Raw genomic sequence first — 21,067 nt, 5'->3', positions numbered from 1 at the left:
TATAAAAAAAAAAAAAAAAACTAAATTCTAGACCATTCCCAATTTAGTGTACACCAATTTAGAGTAGAATTTTTTATTTTTGATACAACAACTCCAATAATTTATACTAAATATTTCATTAAATAAATATATTTTACTTAAAAATTCTAGTATTTTATACTATTTACATTGATATATTAAGATTAGGTGAAATTAATTATGTTAAATTATAAAGTTAATTAAAGTTGTCTCCAAACAACTTGGATCCTAAGCTCTCTCTATATATATATATTGGTCCTTTGCCATTGTAATCTGATTATAAAATAATAAATCAATAAACTCTTTTCTCTCTAATCTGAAATCTTAATATGGTATTAGATGTAAAATATCGAAGCTTCAAGAACTCATCTCCAAGCTTCAAGAAATAGCTTGTGATAAGAGAGGTAGTTGGTGATAGGGTGAGCTGGAATTGGAAATACTGTTGTTACAGTTGTAATACTGCAAGTGTGCAGGTTTCTTAATTAATCTGCTAGATTTGGTAGAAGTAAAAGCTCCTCTATGGGAAGTTGCAACAGGAGCTATTGGGGATTCTGTAGCAGGTGATATTTGAGATGTTGCAGTAGGAGCTGCTGGAGGTTTTGCAACAGATGCTGCTGGATAAGCTACAGTAGGAATTGCTTGAGATGTGGTGGCAGGAGGTTCTTTGGATGGTGCATCCACACCAGACTCCCTGAATCTCTCTTCTGTGACAACAATGCTGCTATACACATCTCAGAAAATCCGTGTACTATGAACACACCATGCAAGTAAAAATTGACTATCATTTAATTCGAGAAAAGATCACTAATGGCACCATCAAAATGAACCATGTCTCCTCCAAATCAAACATAGTTGATATCCTCACCAAGCCTCTCTTCCCAACTCATTTCTATAATATTGTGTCCAGGGACGGAACCAGGGTAAACATTTAAAGGAGACCAAACTATATTATATATTAAGCGACAAATAGTTCAAAATATATTATTAAAATTAAAATATAGCACTTGTGTCTTGCATATCACAAAAATTATTTATTGAATCTTGTTGGGTTTTATGCCCTAAATAAAATTCATTTCAATATAATCAGATTTACTTATTAATATAGATCAGAAATAACATTTAATGTTGCATGGTTCACATGATTTATTTCATGATTATATGTACATAATGTATAAATTCATTTGAAACCCTTTTCACATACTTGATCCTGTTTATTGTGCCGTCAACACATTGGAAAGTAAACATGACTATGTGAATAAAGTTTCCTAGATTTATCAGACATAGGGTTTTACTGATATGATAATCTACAACAGAGTTTACTTGCATTTGGAGAAATGCTATGTTCTTTCCAGAGCATTGGTTAAAGTAAAGCTCAGGTTGGATGCATGGAGTATGCATCGGAAGGGACCGATATTGAACTTTGACTTAGATTTATTAAACTTACCGTAAAATCTATTCAAGTCAATATCGCCTAGTTGATCCTAGATCAAATGTTCTTAATCCTGTTATGATTAGGCTCAATCTTGAAAGGCTATTCGTGTTCTTTGATTTGTTAGTTAAGCCTGCTTTTAGGTCAGGGTGATACGTACATTTTGGGAACACGGTAGTGCAATTGAGTGGGAGCGCTAGCATAAACATGGAATCTATAGCTTCTATCTGGCGAATAGTAAGCAAATGATGATCTCCTTCGAGCTTGACCAAACGAACATAAATGGTGGAGTACTCATTTCACATAAGCTGAAATATCATTTATACGGGGTCAAGTGTTTTAAGGAATAAATACATTGTAGGGTGTAACGGTAATTTAATCCCTTTACAGTGTAGATCATTCATATAGAGGATCATTGATCACATTTGGATTATAACAATAAATAACTAATGATGTGTCTATATGGTGGAACATATAGAGCATTCTATATACTGAGAGTGCAATTCTAAGTTCTATGCGTGGATTCAACGAAGAATTAATAAGTTAGTGAATTTTAGTGCTAAATTCTTGATCTACTTATTGGAAGCTCGGTTATATAGACCCATGGTCCCCCCACTAGTTGAGATAATATTGCTTGTAAGACTCATGTAATTGGTTTTGATTAATCAATTATAATTCACAAGTTAGACTATGTCTATTTGTGAAATTTTCACTAAGTAAGGGCGAAATTGTAAAGAAAGAGTTTATAGGGGCATATTTGTTAATTATGATACTTTGTATGGTTCAATTAATAAATATGATAAATGACAATATTATTTAATAATTATTTATAGTTATTAAATAGTTAGAATTGGCATTTAAATGGTTGAATTAGGAAATTGGCATTTTTGAGAAAATCAGATACAAAAGGTGTTAAAATTGCAAAATTGCAAAGCCCAAGGCCCAATCCACTAATGCTTGGCCGGCCACCTATTGTAGGTTTTTAAGTTGATTTTTTTCATTATTTTAATGCCATATAATTCAAATCTAACCCTAGTGGAATGCTATAAATAGATAGTGAAGGCTTCAGAAAAATGAGACTTTTCTTCTGACACTTTCTGAATCAGAAAAACTGAGCCTTCTCTCTCCCTAACTTTAGCTACCACTTCTTCTTTCTTCTTCCTTTGAATTTCGAAATCCTTAGTGATTAGAGTAGTGCCCACACACATCAAGCAATACCTCAATCATAGTGAGGAAGATCGTGAAGAAAGATCATCAGCAAAGGAGATTCAGCATCAAAGATTCAGAGAAAGAGATCCAGGTTCAGATATTGATAATGCTCTGCTACAGAAAGGAATCAAGGGCTAGATATCTGAACAGAAGGAGTCATTATATTCCGCTGCACCCAATGTAAGGTTTCCTAAACTTTATATGTGTTTATTTCATCGTTTTAGAAAGTTCATATTTAGGATGTTAATAAACATACTTGTGAGTAGATCTAAGATCCTGGTAAAATAATTTCCAACAACTGGTATCAGAGCCATGGTAATTGATTTACTTGCAAGAAATTTGGACTTTAAAACGATTGTTTGTATGTTCTTTGGATGGTATCATGTTGTATTGAGTGTTATTTGATGATTGATTGATGTTTGTGAAATTTTCGTGAAAAATAATTGCGATTTTATCTCTGGAATTATTTTTATTGGATAGTATGGAAAAAATTAAGCAAGTTAGCCTTTTACAGAATTTAATTTGAATTTTATTTGAATTAGATATGATTTTTGGAAGATTTGACAAAATCGGGGCTGTGCTGATATTTTCCTGCGATCGCAAATCTGTCCGTACAGTTTCGAAATTTTTTGTTTTTCTTCAATTTTTCATGCTTTTTCATGGAATTAACTTCCAATTTTTTGTATAGTTTTGTATTTATACTATTACTATTCCTAATTCAATTCTAGTTATCATTTTGAATTAATTTAATATTTTTTAAATTTAATTCAAGATATTAGTGTAATTTGAATTTGAATAGAATTAGTATCTATCTTATTTTTAAATTTGATTATATCTTATTTTTTTTTTTAAATTTAAGGTCAGATTTTATAAGATATTTATAAAATCTTTTAAGATATTTTTTAAAATATCTTATCTTTTAAGATATTTTTAATTATATCTTATCTTTTAAGATTTTTTTTAAAATCTTTTTTTAGATATTTTGACCTTATTTAAATTTAAAATAAGATATTTATAATCATGTAATTTTAAATAGATGTAAGATATTTTGCTAACTTTTAAATTTTATTATTTTATTTATTTAAATTAAATTTAAAATCTGAAAAGATATTTCATTTATCTTTTCTAATTTTTTATTTAATTTTTATTTATAAAATAACATTTAAAATTTAAAAGTAGTTAGCAAATTTTTGAAATGATATTTAGGTTGGTTGAAACCTAATTTTTCAAAATTGTAGGTTTAATTTTAAATTTAATTTTTTTTTTAATTTTTGAATTTTTTCAAATTTTTTTTAAAAATTTTCGAAATTTTTTTTATTATTTAATTAATTATTTTCGAAATTAAATATTTAATTTAAAATTAAATAAATCCTACATCCAACTATCCAGCTAACCTTGTTGCAGGAGTATGTGTTTTAGCTTATGTGTAAGTTTTCAAAACCTATTATTACTTGATTGCAAATAGCCATGGTTACTTTTTGCCAGATCTAATGATCTGATGGCTCCCTTGGTCAAGATAATAATTTGTAACAGGTATAATTTACAATCTTCTTTCATCTGTGTATGACCTAGCAACATGATAGGACCCATCCAAAGTGTGCCTGTGTGAGCCTATGTGTTTAATTTTATTATAGATACATATAGGCTGTTGTTGCTAAAATAAATTATCATAGTCATTGATAGAATTTATTTAGGCCCATTTAGTTTTTGGGCCTATTCAATTAATAACAGTTGTTCTTATTAAGGTTAAATTCCTCTCTTTTGGGCCTTGTGTGAGAGTTGGGAGCCATAGAAGTGGGTACGACATACTGAACCCAGCACCCCCTCACACAAACCACCCCTATTGTGAAGGCCCATTTGCCTGATTTGAACAACTGTGCTAGGTTAATTACACTAGTTTAACCTAATAAAATTGATTAGCAACATAATTAATTTCATTTATTTTGAAATTAATTTAAGAAAAATATAGTTTAAAGATTTTGTTTTTATTCTAAGCTAAACTATATGTATTTTCTTGTATTTAATTAAATATAGAATTATAATCATCTAGATTCTTTTTGGAGCTTAATTTAAATTTTTCATTAAATATTCCTATTTAAGTTGATATTTAGTTATCTTCAACTAACCAACTTAAATCTGAATATCTTTTGGATTTAAAATTTCAAAATTAAGTTGAGGAATTTTAGGCATTGGTTATTAAGATTCTTTAGATATTTTTTAAGTTAATATCTTTTCAAATATTAACTTAAAATGGAATATTTTCAAATTAAGTGGTTACAACTTAATTTTTGATATTTAATTAAATTTAAATTTGAAAAATATTTAAGTTCTAGATTTTTTTCTAATAACAACTTAAATTAGATATTTTTTCAAATTTTGTGGAAAAGATACTTAGTCAAATAAGATATTTTCTAGATAGTTATTTCTAGACTACTTATTATTTCTAATATTAAATAGCAAAATATTATAAATTGTGAAATTAATTATTTATATAATTAATTTTGGTACAATTTATTTTAAGTATATTTTTCCTAGTATTAAACTAGAGATTAATAATTAAGCCTTCTGTACACTTAATTATTTATTTCTTGAATTTAATACATTTAATTAATTTGAAAAATTAAATATCTAAGTTGATTTTTATCATCATACTTAAATATTTATTTTTCATGACATTTAATTAAATAGAAAATTATTTTTAGTTGAAATTTATTTTTTCAACTAAATTTAAATAATTTTCAAAATATATTTTTTCTTTATTTTATTAATCAATTTTCGAAATTGCATTTCTTAAATGCTAGAATTTCGAATTTTATCTTGAAAAATAGATTAAGTTGTAAATTAATTATTTATTTTAATTAATTCTTGGATCAACTTAAATCAATGATTTTTTCATTTATTGATTAATTTAAAATAAATTGAATTAAAGTATATTATTAGAAATTGAATTAATTAGTCAAAGGAAAATCTAGATATATGGTATTTTTGCTTGAAGTATTTTTCTAGTGTATTTAATTAAATAGAAAATTAATATTTAAGTTGATTTTCATCATCATACTTAAATATTTGAAATTTTTCTTATATATTTAATTAAATAGGAAAATTATATTTTTTGTTGTAAATTAATTTTATTAATTAATTTTGGGCCAACATTAAATTAGAATAATTTTTTCAGGATTTATTTTTTATTTTAATATGCATTTTTCGAAAATTGTATTCTTATATACTTTAATTTTTCGAAATGCAATATATATTTATAGAAAATTAAATTTGAGTTGTAAATTAATTTAAATTAATTTTGTAACAACTTAAATTGAATATTTTTCTAAATATTTATTGGAAATTATTACTAAGATGGAAATAATTCATGTTATTTTCATAACCATCTAAGTAAAATTTATAAATATTAAATTAAAATTTATATTTAGAATTTTTCATTCTAAATTGGAAATTTTAATTAAATAAATATATATTTAAAATAAATAGAATAAATGAAGAGAATCAAAGAAAATATAACTTTTTTTAAATAATGAGCTTTATTATTAAGACATTCGATCTCCATTGTGGGTTTTACACCGCGTTTGTTTTAGTGAGTAATCCTCCCTAATGGAGGAACGTTCATTAGCAATTTCGCACCGTTTAACCTCGCATGATAAGTAGTTTGTAAGTGTTTTGTATGGTATGGATCACCCTAATGGTGGCGACCATACTTGACTTGCAAATTATGAAACAATGGTGGAAGCTCATAAGATAGAATTGCCTTGACTCTCGCCTAAACGGGACAACGCTGAATTCCAATCTTGATCGAATAAAAGGTTGCTAGAATGTTTAACATTTTAGACGAGCTGACAACTCTATTTAATGAATGGTAGCTTTGACTCTCGCCTAAACGGGACACTGATATCAGTTTGTTGAAAACCTTAGAAATTATTTAGGATTGTAAGTTTTAGTATTTTCACTTGTCATTCCTACTTGCTATATGTTTATAATTTCTGAATTATGTATGAATTTATATTGAACCATGTTATTTTCTGTTATTAAGTTGTAGTTTAATTTCGAATCTTCATTGTTGGTCTAACTTGGCTTGTTTATCTAATGAGATAAATCCCTAGTGGATTTTCACCATTAGACATTCATAATAGTGTTAGATCTTGAAAGATAAATATTGTATATGCGACATCTAGCTGTTCATCAATTGATGACACCTTAGACTAGTATTTTTACGATATGAAACAAGAAGATTATATAAATAAGATTACTTTGACTTTCGCTAATCGAAGCATCGTTGGATTCTTATTTTAAACGAAATTATCCTAATGCCTCTTAGCTTATTCATTTCGAATTAGCTTAATAACATATCATTGGATGAATGGTCTATAAATCATTTCATGTCATTCTATATTTTCTCTTAAGAAATTAAATGACGCATACGATTATAATCCCGAAATTCTATTCCCAATTGATATAAATCCTCAATCTTAGAAATCTCCTACTTGTATGGGCAAATCTGACTTAGAGTTTAAATTAGTAGTGGTGGTCCAAGAAAGAATTACTCATTATATTTGGTATAAATTTAAGTCTTTGACTTTAATTTTAGATTCCAAATAGAAATTTTCTTATATTTCTAATTCCAGAATACAATACAGTTACACTCTCTCAAGTGTTTAATATCCATCTTTTATTAATGGATTCAAACTGTATGGAATATGAGTTAGGTATTCTGTGACCAGGATCCACTTGCAGTATTCTAAGAACTCTTTGATGTAACTAAACCTATGTCATCAATAGACACTACCACATTTTTTTGATCTATGGCATTTGTATCTTGTTCATAGTGGATTTGACAAGATCAATCTCTGCAAAGAGTTAATATGCCTATATCCACTGAAAGTAGTTCATCTCATTCGCAGATGGATGTACATTCAGGGGTGGATATGAGTTTTTCGTTGTATTCTTAAAACGATAACTCTAGATTATACCTTTTAGCAAAGAAATTTGAAATGTTTGAAAAATTTCATTAATTTCTAGCAATGGTTAAAACCATTAAGGTGAGTGGTTAAAGATCTTGCGAACTGATAGGGGTGGAGAAATATTTAGTAGGTATGCAGTTCAAAGATCATTAAATTGATTTTTGAATTATATCCAAACTTACCTCCCCAGAAATTTCGAGTTGCATGTTGATGATTAGTTACTAGTCGTTACCTAATTCCTTCTATGGTAATACAATTTCAGAATGATGTAATGGTTGTATACTAAATGTAAATCATTACTAGATTCATGGATGACCTAATCAAAATCTTAAGAAAAGCTAGAACTGTTAACCATGGTTTGTTAGCTATTCTGAGTGATTAGGGGTGGACCATCCCATAGTCAATAGATAAGAAACTGTTTGTTCAAACAAATACTACTTTTCTAAGATAATGACTAAGTCTGAAAATCAAGTAGCATATAAAGGAGATATTTAATTCTTTATTCCAAAAGTGTTCTATCATCTTATTTGACATATGATGATCCCACTGCCTCTGTTGTCTTGTCACAACCGAAGAGATCAATACCATTTAGTTTTCTTCGACATAATTCACGGTACCTTGTCGTAGTGGGAGAGTTTCTAGGAACTCACTTTCTTATGACTTGGGAGACACTAGTGATTAAAATCCATTGTGAGTTTAAACAAGTAATGGATTGTCAAGATAAGAAACTAAGTAGAAAGCCAATAGAACTATGGTTTAATCCATTCACATGGAATAACCTAAAGTTTTCTATTACAAGGACATAAAAGGAAATTTTCGTTTATAAGTCTATTCTATGGACTTAACAAAACTTCCTGTTCCTAGTATTGTAGGTTTGAGTTTATCTAAACCTATGGCTTGTGGTATACCTGGTAATTACTTACTCTAATGCAAGCAACTTATTTTAGTAAGATGCTGAAGCATTTTCTTTCTAATGGAAATCTATAGAAGCTTCACAACTTCTAAGGTATAGATTTTATTTATCTAACTAAAAGTTTCAACTATTCCAGAAAAGATAAAGCCATGAAAGAATTTCTTAAATCAACAGTGAGAGGTCTTAGATATGCTTTTGTATGCCTTAGACCAGACACCTGCTGTTGAGTGGGAGTAATGAGTAGGTATCAGATTAATCCAGGAGAAGAACATTGGAAGACAATCAAGTAAATCTTAAGATTAAGAAGAGGAACTATATGTTAGTCTATAAGGGTGTGTTTAAAACTCTTAGACTACACCATATCAGATTTTGAAATTTGCCTATGTGCTAGTAAATATTTCTGATAAGATGGTGGTTACTGTGGGGGTGGAATAGTGATTTTGGAGAAGTGTAAAAACCTATCTGAAGTCTCTAGGTCTACCAGAGAGAGACTGAATGTTAAAGCTGCAGGAAAGGTACTTATTCAGTCTAAGGAAAGTTCTATACATATTTGGCACCATTCCAAATTACCTTAAACTACTAGTGTTAATTTCCTGATTAACCAAAAGTAGTTGCCAAAGGTATAGAATCCAGTATCCCAAGAGAGTAGACATATAGAGAGGAATTTCACATTATCAATGATTTTGTGATTAAAGGAAGAGTAATGGTGGAGAAAAGGTTGTGGTTAATTCAACCTTTCAGATCCTATTACGAGGAGTTTACTACTACTACACTTGATTTGTATATCAAGGTGTTGAGATTATTTGAAACGCATTTTTTGTTTTATATTAGTGCAAGTGGGAGTTTGTTGGGTTTTATGCCCTAAATAAAACTCATTTCAATATAATCAGATTTACTTATTAATATAGATCAGAAATAACATTTAATGTTGCATGGTTCACATGATTTATTTCATGATTATATGTACATAATGTATAAATTCATTTGAAACCCTTTTCACATACTTGATCATGTTTATTGTGCCGTCAACACATTCGAAAGTAAACATGACTATGTGAATAAAGTTTCCTAGATTTATCAGACATAGGGTTTTACTGATATGATAATCTACAATAGAGTTTACTTGCATTTGGAGAAATGCTATGTTCTTTCCAGAGCATTGGTTAAAGTAAAGCTCAGGTTGGATGCATGGAGTATGCATCAGAAGGGACCGATATTGAACTTTGACTTAGATTTATTAAACTTACCGTAAAATCTATTCAAGTCAATATCGCCTAGTTGATCCTAGATCAAATGTTCTTAATCCTGTTATGATTAGGCTCAATCTTGAAAGGCTATTCGTGTTCTTTGATTTGTTAGTTAAGCCTACTTTTAGGTCAGGGTGATACGTACATTTTGGGAACACGATAGTGCAATTGAGTGGGAGCGCTAGCATAAACATGGAATCTATAGCTTCTATCTGGCGAATAGTAAGCAAATGATGATCTCCTTCGAGCTTGACCAAACGAACATAAATGGTGGAGTACTCATTTCACATAAGCTGAAATATCATTTATACGGGGTCAAGTGTTTTAAGGAATAAATACATTGTAGGGTGTAACGGTAATTTAATCCCTTTACAGTGTAGATCATTCATATAGAGGATCATTGATCACATTAGGATTATAACAATGGATAACTAATGATGTGTCTATATGGTGGAACATATAGAGCATTCTATATACTGAGAGTGCAATTCTAAGTTCTATGCGTGGATTCAACGAAGAATTAATAAGTTAGTGAATTTTAGTGCTAAATTCTTGATCTACTTATTGGAAGCTCGGTTATATAGACCCATGGTCCCCCCACTAGTTGAGATAATATTGCTTGTAAGACTCATGTAATTGGTTTTGATTAATCAATTATAATTCACAAGTTAGACTATGTCTATTTGTGAAATTTTCACTAAGTAAGGGCGAAATTGTAAAGAAAGAGTTTATAGGGGCATATTTGTTAATTATGATACTTTGTATGGTTCAATTAATAAATATGATAAATGACAATATTATTTAATAATTATTTATAGTTATTAAATAGTTAGAATTGGCATTTAAATGGTTGAATTAGGAAATTGGCATTTTTGAGAAAATCAGATACAAAAGGTGTTAAAATTGCAAAATTGCAAAGCCCAAGGCCCAATCCACTAATGCTTGGCCGACCACCTATTGTAGGTTTTTAAGTTGATTTTTTCATTATTTTAATGCCATATAATTCAAATCTAACCCTAGTGGAATGCTATAAATAGATAGTGAAGGCTTCAGAAAAATGAGACTTTTCTTCTGACACTTTCTGAATCAGAAAAACTGAGCCTTCTCTCTCCCTATCTTTAGCTACCACTTCTTCTTTCTTCTTCCTTTGAATTTCGAAATCCTTAGTGATTAGAGTAGTGCCCACACACATCAAGCAATACCTCAATCATAGTGAGGAAGATCGTGAAGAAAGATCATCAGCAAAGGAGATTCAGCATCAAAGATTCAGAGAAAGAGATCCAGGTTCAGATATTGATAATGCTCTGCTACAGAAAGGAATCAAGGGCTAGATATCTGAACAGAAGGAGTCATTATATTCCGCTGCACCCAATGTAAGGTTTCCTAAACTTTATATGTGTTTATTTCATCGTTTTAGAAAGTTCATATTTAGGATGTTAATAAACATACTTGTGAGTAGATCTAAGATCCTGGTAAAATAATTTCCAACATCTATGCTAAAATTTTTAGCAATTTCTTTTTTAATATACACTTGCAAACAATCACTTAAAATTTCATCTTTCATCTTGTTGTGAAGTGTAGTCTTCACTATATTCATAGCTGAAAAAGATCGCTCTGTAGTAGCTGTATAAACTTGAAGTGTAAGAATAAGAGTTATCACTTTGTACACAAGAAGAAATGCAAGCGACCTAATTTCCTCAATTGAAGTTTTTAAACGAAATCTATTTTTGCAAACCCTATTAAACCGAGAAAACTTCGAACTTCTGTCACAGATTTTGGCCTCGGCCAATTTTTCACTGACCCAATTTTGCTTGGATCAACCATAATTCCATTCTTCCCGACAATATGCCCTAGAAAAGATACCTCGGACAACCAGAATTCACACTTTTCAAATTTGCATACAACTTGTGATCCCTAAGTCGCTGCAATACCATTCAAAGATGATGCTTGTGCTCCTCTTCTGACTGAGAGTATACAAGGATGTCATCGATAAACACTATGACGCAGTTATCGAGGAAATCCTTGAATACCCTACTCATGAGATCCATAAAGGCCGCAGGAGCATTAGTCTATTCGAATGAGATTACCAGAAACTCATAGTGCCCATATCTGGTTCGGAACGCAGTCTTTGGTATATCTTCTTCCCAGATTCTAAGTTGATGATAACTGAATCGTAGGTCTACCTTCGAAAATACCGTCTTTCCCTGAAGCTTATCGAAGAAATCATCGATTCTGGGTAACAGGTACTTGTTCTTAATTGTCAACTTCTTTAGTTCCCGATAGTCAATACACATTCTGAGGGAACCATCTTTATTTTTCACAAACAGAACCGGAGCTCCCTAGGGCGATACACTGGGTCGGGTAAACCCAATATCAAGCATCCCCTGAAGCTGTAGTTTAAGCTCCTTGAGTTCTGCTGGAGCCATTCTATATGGAGCTTTAGAAATAGGTTCGGCTCCAAGTGCCAGATCAATAACAAAATCAATTTCTCGTTGTGGCGGTAATCCTAGCAACTCCTCGGGAAACACGTCGAGAAATTTTTTAACCACTCTAACTACCTCAGGCCCAAATGTTTGGGGTCTGCTTGAGTCTATCACCACTGCTAAAAATCCTACACATCCACTGTGTAGTAGATCTCTAGCCCTTAGCACAGAAATAACCGGGATCCGAGACCCCTGAACTGATCTAACATAAACAAATGGATCTTCACCTTCTGGCTGGAAAGTCACCATTTTTCGTTTACAGTCTATACTGGCTGAATACTTGGACAAGAAATCCATCCCAAGTATGATGTCAAACTCTGTTAATTCCAATTCTATAAGGTCAACACTCAACTCCCCACCCTCAATCCTAACTGGGATAGACCTAATGTGCCTATTGGAGATAACCAACTCCCAGCCACGCATTAGGGTTCCAAACCCTCTTTCAAGTATATCACAAGGCCTACCCAAAAGATCAATTACCTGTGTAGCTACATATGAGCGTGTAGCTCCCGAATTGAATAATACAGTATACAAGGAGTTGTTGACAAGAAGTTGACCTGTCACCACAGAAGGACTGGCTACAGCATCAGCTTGGGTAATGGCAAACACCCGAGCAGGTACAGGTTTTTCCTTTGACTTCTGCTCTTCTTTCTTCGCCTGAGGGCAATCCTTCTTGAAATGCCCCATCATGCCACACTGAAAGCATGTCTTTCAGTTGCATTCTCTCGGATGATGTTTCTTACAACGTGGGCACTGAGGGTATGAGTAACCCTGGCGTCCACCTCTGCCTTAGTTCCCACGGAACCGCTTGCTCTGCCCCGAGCCGCTAGATGCCGGGGTAACTTTCCTCTTCTAATCAGTGGTGGAATCACCACCATCCCTACCATAAACAGGAGTAGGAAGGGTGGGGGTCCCACAAACATTCAGAGTCACTCGAGGTTCTTAAAGAAATTTTACCGCACCCTCGGCTCGCAGGGCCTTCTCAGCCATTTTCGCATAAGTTGTTGCTTCATTGGTAGAGATCACCAGATCATGTCTAATCTTCACATTCAAACCGACTAGGTACTTTTCTTTCTTACTGAAGTCAGTTGGCACGATACCCACGACAAGTTTGGCAAAACGGTCAAACTTTGTGGTATACTCAGTGACTGACATCCCCTTGGTTTGTACTAACTCAGTGAACTCTTTCCGCTTAGCACTACGGAAGACTTCATTATAATATTTGGAGTTGAATAGCTCTCGGAACTCTTCCCAGGTCATAACAGTGACGTCCCAAGTGAGGGACACCAGTTCCCACCACACTAGGGCGTCCTCCTGGAACTGAAAAAGTGGCGCAAGTCACTCGATCATTACCAACCACACCCATAAAATTCAAGATTTGTTCAATCATAGTGAGCCACTGCTCAGCCTTCATCACATCTGGACCTCCCAGAAACACTGGAGGTGCTTGCTTATGGAACCTTTCGTATAACGGCTCCATACGGTTGCTAGCAACAGGTTGCTCTGCTGGCACCACTGGAGCTACAACGGCCTGAGCTTGTTGTGGAGGCACGACAGGAAGACCCTGCTGCCTTAATCTCAAAATTTCCTCTTCTTGTTGGCGGATTCAATCTTGCATTTCTGCAAACCTCTGCTCCCAATCTGGAGGAGCTTGTCGTGGATTTACAGGACAACCACCCTGAGCTCTGCCACGGCCACGACCGCGACCACAGGGATTCTAGGGAATTTGGTTTCCCTAACCGCCTCCGGTCTCAACCATATTACCCTGACTTCTTGTATTTCGCTGGGCGTCTATTTTACAGGACTTAGCCTGCAAACCCATAAGCCAGGCAGGTTAGACATCAATCATAAAGCTTAATACCGCTCTTATGGACTTAAAGGCAACATACTTAAAAAAATATTTATAATCTAATATGCTTCCTAACATACTTTAATAACCACATAAAAATCTAAACAAGTACGGGCTTACTGAACCGTGAGCCGAGCTTTCTCTAATGAAGATTGTAAATGTCTTGGCAAGCTTCAGTAGACAAACCTGACAGCTCTGATACCAAAATTGTAATGCCCTAATGCTAAGGCACGCTACAGTGCTTTTTCAATTACAGTGCTATCCTTGCTAATCAAAGATTTTTCTCGAAAAACATGTCAAATTAAAACTTTTTATAATAATTATTAAACTTTATAATTTACATAATTATTTACAAACACCGGGATCCCGTTTCTAAACTTTTATACAAAATATACCAAAATACAATTTTTAGGTCACACAATGACTACAAAATATAACCCCAGATGTCCCGAGGCCAAACACTCCAGGTCACGCTGCCACGACATGTACAACCCCATCCCAGCTCAAGCTCACTCCTGTTCAGCTTTGGCCTTCCCTTTACCTACACATGGAAGCAGAACTGTGAGTCGACAGACTCAGTAAGAAAAGCATATAACATATCATATAATACCGACTTGTATCTAGGCGCCCATACATCTATTTACAAGGCTTAACATATGAGTAAGAACGTTCCATACTAGGGTACAACCACTATACCACATACACTACGTACCTTGCTGTACGAGTGTTGGTAGGGTTTGTTTTGTACCCTGAGTACCACTGAGTGATATACCACAAACACCCTGTACCCTTCCGTACTTGTGCTGGTATCATTGTAATGTACTCTTAAACAATATTCGCTATACCAGTGCACTCTGTACCATAACTGTACACGTGTTGGTAGTGCAACTAACACATAAGAATACATATACACTAACATATATATACACTCAAATATTTATATTACACATTATACACAGTTCTTACCTTCTTTCTAAATTCAAGTGTGCTGGCCGACCTGAACGAAAAGTCTCGTGCTAGATGGATGCCCTAATCACATAATGAAACTGGGTAAATCACATGATCGAAACCCTCATCCCGGGAAACCCAAACCTACAACTCTAGGTTCTGTTATATCCTCTAGGGATTGCACTAACTCAGGAAATATGGAAACACCCAACTACGACACTGTTACGAATTTTATGTTTATTACACAAGTGTACGCAATCAAGTAGTATCTCACGCAAGTGAGGTCGAACCACAGGGAATTGGATTAAGTACTACTAAACTATACTTATGATTCTATTTGGTAGAATAATAAGTTTGCAATTTTGAAAGTAAATTACTCAGAAAATTAAAGAGAAAATAAACGAAGATTAATCAAGATGAGAGATTAGGGAGGTGAATCCTGTTGATAAGTTACCAATGTTAATACCTAATTGCTATCCTTATCTCAATGTGAAAGACAGATTATAAATTAACCTAACTCTTTTCAGATCTTTTAGGTTCTAAATAATATGTTCTCTAATCAACTTCTTAATTAAATCAACACAAAATCAGCATTAAGCAATAATCTATTCGTCACTGAGGCTATGTAAATACTTTCGTTTCACATCAAAACCTAGACTATCCAAATTTTGGCATTCTCAATTCTTACTTTTCAGATTTCGAATTGAGATCATTGAACATGTAAAAGGTGATCAAGCTCGCACATGGAATTAAACACAAATAAAGATAGTATTCACACATAAGATGAAGGAATGGCAATTATTTATTAACTAGGCATAAACTTAAACAACATTCATCATCCTCCCTTATTGGGAAATTTAGTTCAACATAACTCTAAAAACATCCATGATTAATTCAGAAACAAAACTAAACATAAAAGAAGAAATTAAGGGTAAAAGAAAGAAACTAGAAGGTGATATCGCTCCGGGTCTTCAAGATAGCTTCCTCTCCACTTGCATCCACTATTTAGGTCTATTTCTGCTCACTTTTGACCTTCAGTGTCGTATTCCTTATATAGGGATGAGAAGTGTGTCTCCAATTGAGAGAAAAATCGAAATTAGGTCAAAACTACGACGTCCGTACCAAGTCGCGACTATCCCTTACCAAGTCGCGACTATCCCTTAAGCTGGTCGCGACTACAGGCAAACCTCGAAAATCAGAGGTTCTGCGAAATCTCGAAGTCGCGACCAGGAAAAAGGGTCGCGACCTGGCTTTCATGAGGTCGCGACTACTGACGCTTCTGGAGCTGAATTTTCCAATTTTTTTCCAGTTTATCCCAGTTTTTTGCCATTTGACTAAATTTGAACTTTAACACTCCGGGAACCTGAAATAATGAAAATCAAGCGTAAAACTGCTCCAAAAAACACCTATAGACGAGATAATGCTAACTTTAAAGACGCAAAACATAGGCTAATTATAACCTAATAAAATCCCCCAAACTAAATTCTTACTCGCCCCCGAGTAAGATAAAAAAACTAACTACGCTATCAGATAATTACTATGCTGCTGACTCATGCTCTGTTTTCTTCCTTGCATAAACTAGAATTTTGACCCTACTAACTCTAACAATTAACTCGGATGCTCAATTAATAACACTATGTACAACTGCAACAATTTATTCAAATGTGAAACATTGTTATAAAAGTTTTACTCTTTCCAACAGTTCCACAATCCGATAACTCATAAGCTTGCATGCTTACCTTTCTCCACTAATGTTGACAGTATTCTTTGGAATCATTAGGTCTTTTAAAGGCTTAAGTATAATGGCTCAAATATTCAGGGATAGGCAAAAGACAATTTTTGGCTCAACATATCATAAGCACACAAATAGAACCCAGAAGCTTCTTACTTTTCTTTTTCTTTCTAGAATCCCATAATGTTCCCCAAATTTACCAAGATTGATAGAAGATATCTCTATTATTTTTCCAACATCACTGAATTTTTTTTTCAAACATATTTTTACTTTTTATTGTTTTTTTTTCTTTTTTTTTCTTCATACTTCATTTTTTTTTTCAGTGACATTGAATTACACAATTTTTTTTTTCATCTTCTCAATCTTACAAGTTTTTCTCCCTCTCACTATTTCCTCACACTAAATGTTTCTCCTCCCCCAAACTAATCATGTAGCTTATGATATCATGGATAACATGGTGAAGAAAAATTAATAGTGTGGTTGCAAAATTTTCAAATCAATGGGTGAAAAACATAACAGGTTTAGGCTCAAAAGGTTAACTAGGGATACACATTATTATGGTAGGCTTGAAAGGCTCAAACTATCCAACAAATGCCTAAGTCATATTCCAATTGAACACTATCAAGGATTTCGCCTCAAAAGAATAAACATGCAAGTTCTAAGCTATCCTGTCAATCTTACCACAAACCATAGTAAAACAATTATAATAATTTTCATAGATTGAATATTTGCAGAAAAACATAGGTTTCAAAACATCCGAACTAATCCAAAGAGTTAACAAAATCAAGCACACAGTTATTTTACAGTTTCAGATCACATCGCATTAATCAGCAGTATACAACATTCATCAAGCTTATTGCCATTCCTTGACTAAAACAAATAATTAAAATGCAGAAATTAAAATGCAGAATTTAAAATTTTTAAGTCTCTCCCCCCAAACTAAATATGACATTGTCCCTAATGTATACAGTAATATGCAAAGAAAAGAGACTTACCTGAGACCCTCTCAGAAAGGGTTGGGTGGTGGCGGCTGGTCATAGGGATAGAATCGAGGAGGTTGCGCCAAATAATTCGGGTCATCAATCCCGATGTTCATTCTGTTGATGAGAGAGTTAAGTTGCTGAACTTGTCCCTCATCATAGATACTCCTCTGCACCATGTATTGTTGCATGTGGTTGTTCTGCTGAATTATATAACTCAGTTGTACATGAGTGTATTGTGTTGTAGGATCGATAGGCCCAGGAAATTGTAGGGGCTGCTCCTCTTCTTCTTCAACACTAGGCTCTCGTTGCCGCCTACGCCCTTGCGGTGCATCAGGTGGAGGTTGGCCATAGGGATGCGGCTCTTTCAGCCTGTTGACAAAGGCGATGTCCATCTTGCGAAGTGGCAACACCGTGTTGTCATACTCTAATTGGGGAACTTCATATGCCCCGCAGAGTTCTGTGATAACTCCCACCAAACCAAAACCACCTCCCGTGGCTCCTTGCACGATCTGGTCAATGCTTTGCCTTATGACTTGTCCAATGTTAATGTTGTACCCCTTCATTATGGCGTACACATATTTCAGGCGATCCATTTGGACATCGGAAAAGTACTTATTTGGCACTAACCGAGCACTTACAAAGTACAACCATGTTTTTGCCACCGGTTTCAGCTCACACCGGTATAGGATATTTGGCGACCCCTCTGTGCCATCATTGTCATGAAACCTCAACCCAGGAAATCCCACTGTCTCCGCCACATCCACCATATCAAACTGCTCTTCCACCTCAATAATTCGGAGGCGTTGTTCTTCCCTAGTGTAATCTTGGACAGAGAACATCACATTAAATGCATCAGCAGTAGCGGGAACTTTCTTCCCACACACTTTCACTTCCCCATTCCGGCGGTCGGGCCAATTTGCAAGAAATTCACAAGCCATAGTAACATTAGCCCGACCCCGAGCATCCAAAAAACTTCCCCACTTCATTCTTTCTATTTGAGCTCTGATTGTTTCAAACCGAGGTTGACGCCTCAAAGGATTCTCGGGGAATTCAATACCCCGATCATCAATATAAGCCCTATTCTTAAGTCTCATGAAGCGGTTTTGGGCCTCAATGTTTCCAAAGCGAGTCCTATCAAAACCCGTTGGTGGTGGGTTTGAAGACGAACCCTCCTCTACATTCCTAGTCCTTTTAGGTGCCATTTTTCTTTCTTTTGATTTTTTTTTCGAATTTTTTTGATACTTTTTTTTTTCTTTTTTTTCTTTTTTTTCTGAAACTTTTTTTTTCTTTTTTTCTCTGTTTTTTTTTTTTTCTAAAAAAAATTGGGCAGCACCTCCCCTTAATTTTTCTCTATCCCAAAAATAAAAAATCACTCAAACAATTATCTCAAATACTCAATACAATAATGACAAACCCAATATCAACAATATTTTGCACAATACACAATTAGACCACCCAAAATCTAAAAAAAAATTAATCAAATTCCTAAAAGATCGAAGCAAGTGATACTTACAAACCCGAAAAAGCTTTACTCCACCTCCATTGTTGAATGTTCTTGAAAGCTTGAGGTTGAAGATGAAGACAATGATGATTTTTGGAATTGGGGTGTTAGGGTGATTTTTGGTATGGGTTTTGATGATATGTGTAGATTATTGAGTGAAATTGGGTTTTTGAATGGATTGGATTTAAGAAATTTGAGAAAAGATGAAAAGATTGAAGATTGGAGATGAAAAATTGAAATTTTGAGATGGAAAAGGGTAGGGTTCGGCTGAGAGGATTTGAAATTTGAAATTTTTGCTGTAGGGTTGAATGAGGGGGAAAAATTTGAATTTATAGAAAAATCGTGAGCAAGTCGCGACTTGGCCTAGGGCTAGTCGCGACTAGCTTACGATCAAATTAATTGCCTCTCTGGAAAATCAGGAAGTCGCGATTGGGGTCGCGACTTGAAAAATAGGTCACGACTTGGCCAAAGGCTAGTCACGACCACTGGAAACCGAAAAATTCGAGAGTTTTTGTAAAGTTCCAAGTCGCGACTAGGGTCGCGACTTGCAAAATAGGTCGCGACCCAGGAACCCTCAGGTCGCGACCACTGGGCTCCAGGTCGAATATTTTTTTTCACGCTTTTCACGATTCAACTAAAAAGAAATAATGTCTGGTACTACTTAAAATACTAAAAATACTAAAACATAGACTAAAAACATAACCAAAAAGTCTGAAAAATTAAAGAAAAACACTTGGGTTGCCTCCCAAGAGCGCTGTCTTTATCGTCATATAGCCGGACGCTGAGCCTTGTACTTCAAAGTGGCGCTAGAATCATGGCGGACTTGGCTTGGTCAAATTGACCTCCCAAGTAAAGCTTTAAACGCTGTCCATTAACTTTGAAAGTTCCTGGACTATCACCTCTTAACTCCACCGCTCCATAAGGAAACACCTTGACCACTGTGAATGGTCCTGACCACCTTGACTTCAGCTTTCCAGGAAACAGTTTCAACCTTGAATTAAAGAGTAACACTTGCTGCCTTGGTTGAAACTCTTTCCGTACTAGACCTTGATCGTGCCACTTCTTAGCTCTTTCCTTGTAGATTTTTGCGTTTTCATAGGCTTCATTTCGAAACTCCTCTAACTCATTCAGCTGTAACAATCTTTTCTCCCCTGCAGCTTTTAGTTCCATGTTAAGAGTCTTCATGGCCCAAAAAGCTTTATGCTCTAACTCCACCGGTAGATGACAAGCCTTTCCAAACACCAACCGATATGGGGACATGCCAATCGGTGTTTTGAAAGCAGTTCTATATGCCCACAATGCATCATCTAATTTTCTTGACCAATCTTTCCTTGATCTTTGCACTGTTTTCTCTAGAATCATTTTGATCTCCCGATTAGAAATTTCGGCTTGGCCATTACTTTGGGGATGGTATGGTAAAGCAGTTCGATGTCGGACACCATATCTTGAAAGAAGTGCTTCAAATTGCTTGTTGTAGAAGTGACTCCTTTCATCGCTTACTATTGCTCGAGGAGTACCAAACCGAGTAAAGATGTTCTTTTGTAGGAAGCGAAGAACTGTCTTACCATCATTCTGGGGTGTAGCTGCAGCTTCGACCCATTTAGACACATAATCGACGGCCAAAAGAATGTACTGATTGCTAAAGGATGAAGGAAAAGGACCCATGAAATCTATTCCCCACACATTAAACAATTCAACTTCTAAAATTCCTGTTAAAGGCATCTCGTTTCTTCTTGAGATATTACCTGTTCGTTGACAACGATCACATGTCTTTACAAAGGTAGT

This window comes from Cannabis sativa, chromosome 3, assembly GCF_029168945.1.
Source record: "Cannabis sativa cultivar Pink pepper isolate KNU-18-1 chromosome 3, ASM2916894v1, whole genome shotgun sequence".
In the NCBI taxonomy this organism is placed as follows: Eukaryota; Viridiplantae; Streptophyta; class Magnoliopsida; order Rosales; family Cannabaceae; genus Cannabis; species Cannabis sativa.
Note: the sequence above shows the minus strand (reverse complement) of the source record.